Here is a 3452-nt window from a genome sequence, read left to right as displayed (position 1 = left end):
TTGATTGATTGAATGATTGATTGATTGTTTGATTGATTGACTAATCAATTGATTGATTGATTGACTGCTTGTATGCCTGTTTGGTTGTCTAAAAAGTCAGAGAGAGAAAGAGAGAGAGACAGAGAGAGAGAGAGAGAGAGAGAGAGAGAGAGAGAGAGAGAGAGAGAGAGAGAGAGAGAGATCAGATGGATGTGGGTCAAGTGTACCTTTACTTTCGCAATAAAATATGGGTTGTCTTGCTGTTCTGCTGAACAGTTAACAACCGTCTGTACCCGTTCACCATCACAGTGGACAACAAGGCCTGTGTCAGCGTGACGTCACCTCCGACAACTAGGAATAACTCAGTGACGTGTTCTTCAGTGACGTACGGACGGGTTGTGCGACTCACCTTGGACAAGACGGGCCAAACGCTGAATCTGTGTGAATTTCAAGTATTTGGTAAGCTGCTCTTAGACTCTGAAAATAGTACCATACCAGAACGAAATATAATACTACCAACATCAGGATAAAACGTTGCTTGAAAACAGAAAACAACCTGTAAGCTAACACGCTTGGATGTATAATACATGCATTTTCTTTTGTGGAACATATTTTCAGAATCCATGCTGTGTTACTTTTAGTAATGTAGAAGGAAGTAATGTAGAACAGTTTGGAATTGTGGCACTTTTGAGATAAAGACCTTTGCGAACCGTCACTTGACAAGCTCGGGCCCCCTCGTAAATCCTGCAAAACAAATCCCTGACTTGCACGAACAAAGAGTTTTGAATAATTATTCATTTGCTCGGCTTCCAGACGAGTGGACGTAAACTGATAGAACTATCAAGATAACTTTTGTGTGAATATTTGTTTGTCTGTTCACTTAAAAGACAGTTGGATCGAAATATATGTGAATGTATTGTTTTGTCAATAACAAACGTTCCAACAACCTACCTATCTTGGTTTTTTTATTCTGAATTTTGGAACGTTGGCAGTCTCTTTGTTTTTGGATTTTTTCATGGCCTTGCGAAAATCAACAAAGGCAACATACAATGTGTGTCCTTTTCTGCTCAAACATTTCTGAGCTATTGCACAAAGAGTAAAATTGTGATATGTGGTAGAATACTGTTTCCTAAAGCCAGCTTGATTTTTAGAAATGTTATTGTTATCTTCCAGCCATGTATACTGTCTCGTGTTCAAAATTGAAGAATAACATTTAGCAATGGCACTCAAAAGGGACACAGCCCTATAAGTGTCTGCACAATGCTGATCTCCTTTTTTTTAAGATAGGCATGCACAATAATCGCCGTGGCCCATTCTTTTGGAAACAAACCTTGCTCAAAAATTGTATTAAAAAAAACGTCAAAAAATGAATCACACAGTGGCCTCCTGTTTTGAGCATTTCTGCTTAAATGCCATCCGGACCTGCTGATTTTCCAGTGTTCAAATAGTTTACAGATACAATGACTTCTTTTTACATTTAGTCAAGTTTTGACTAAATGTTTTAACATAGATGGGGGAATCGAGACGAGGGTCGTGGTGTATGTGTGTTTGTTTTGTGTGTGTGTGTCTGTGCGTGTGTGTGTGTGGAGCGATTCAGGGTAAACTACTGGACCGATCTTTATGAAATTGTACATGAAAGTTCCTGGGTATGATATCGCCAGATTTGTTTTCATTTTTTTGGATAAATGTCTTTGATGACGTCATATCCGGCTTTTTGTAAAAGTTGAGGCGGCACTGTCACACCCTCATTTTTCAATAAAAATTGATTGAAATTTTGGCCAAGCAATCTTCGACGAAGGCCGGACTTTGGTATTGCATTTCAGCTTGGAGGCTTACCAACTAATTCATGACTTTGGTCATTAAAAATCTGAAAAGTGTAATTAAAATAATTTTTATAAAACGATCCAAAATTACATTCATCTTATTTTGCATCATTGTCTGATTCAAAAAACATATACATATGTTATATTCGGATTACAAACAACCTCTGAAAAATAAAAATATAAAAATTATGATTAAAATTAAATTTCCGAAATCGATTTAAAAACAATTTCATCGTATGCCGTGTCGGTTCTTGATTCCAAAAACATATAGATATACGATGTTTGGATTAAAAACACGCTCAGAAAGTTAAAAAGAAGAGAGGTACAGAAAAGCGTGCTATGCAACACAGCGCAGCGCAACCACTACCGCGCTAAACAGGCTCGTCAATTTCACTGCCTTTTGCACGAGCGGCGGACTACGGCCATTGTGAAAAAAATGCAGTGCGTTCAGTTTCATTCTGTGACTTCCACAGCTTGACTAAATGTAGTAATTTCGCCTTATGCGACTTGTTCTGATATGCTGCTGTTCAAATCACTGCTGTCGGCATCTGTTAAACCAATCTCTTCATCAACTGGTTCACTTTCTACCTCCTCTTTTTACATATAGTCAAGTTTTGACTAAATGTTTTAACATAGAAGGGGAATCGAGACGAGGGTCGTGGTGAATGTGTGTGTGTGTGTGTGTGTGTGTGTGTGTGTGTGTGTGTGTGTGTGTTCGTATGTGTGTGTTTGTGTATGTGTGTGTGTGTGTGTGTGTCAGTGTGTGTAGGGCGATTCAGACTAAATTACTGGACCGATCTTTATGGAATTTAACATAAGAGTTCCTGGGAATGATATCCCCGGACACTGTTTTCATTTTTGCGATAAATACCTTTGATGACGTCGTATCCGGCTTTTTGTACAAGTTGAGGCGGCACTGTCACACCCTCATTTTTCAATCAAATTGATTGATATTTTGGCCATGCAATCTTCGACGAAGGCCGGACTTTGGTATTGCATTTCAGCTTGGTGGCTTAAAAACTAACGAATGAGTTTGGTCATTAAAAATCGGAAATTTGTAATTTAAATTATATTTTTTATTAAACGATCCAAAAACAATTTCATCTCAGTTTTCGTCATTTTTTTTATTTCAAAAACATGTTGCATTTGGATTACAAACAAGCTCTGAAAATAAAAAAAATATGAACATTATGATTTATTCCTTGTCGATTCCAAAAACATATATATATATATATATGGTATTTTGGATCAAAAGCAAACTCAATAAGCTAAAAAGAAAAGAGATACAGAAAAGCGTGTTATCCTGCTCAGCGCGACCTTTACCACGCTATTCTGGCTTGTCGATTTCACTGCCTTTGCCACGAGCGCTGGACTGACGAAACTACGAGTATGCGGTCTTGGTGAAAAAAGCAGTGCGTTCAGTTTCATTCTGTAAGTTTGACAGCTTGACTAAATGTTGTTATTTCGCCTTACGCGACTTGTTTAAAACTGAACACATATTTAAAGTGCTCAAACCATTCTGCAATCCTAATTTTATCACTGACTTCAGACTTCTTTTCACATCCACAACTTTTTAAACGATTCCAAAAAACAGACGAATTGTTAATATTGAAAAACAGTTCATCTGCTTTCTTTTTTTGAGACTCATTT

This window comes from Littorina saxatilis, linkage group LG4, assembly GCF_037325665.1.
Source record: "Littorina saxatilis isolate snail1 linkage group LG4, US_GU_Lsax_2.0, whole genome shotgun sequence".
NCBI lineage: Eukaryota > Metazoa > Mollusca > Gastropoda > Littorinimorpha > Littorinidae > Littorina > Littorina saxatilis.
The sequence above is the reverse complement of the archived record's forward strand: the minus strand, read 5'-3'. Positions refer to the sequence as shown.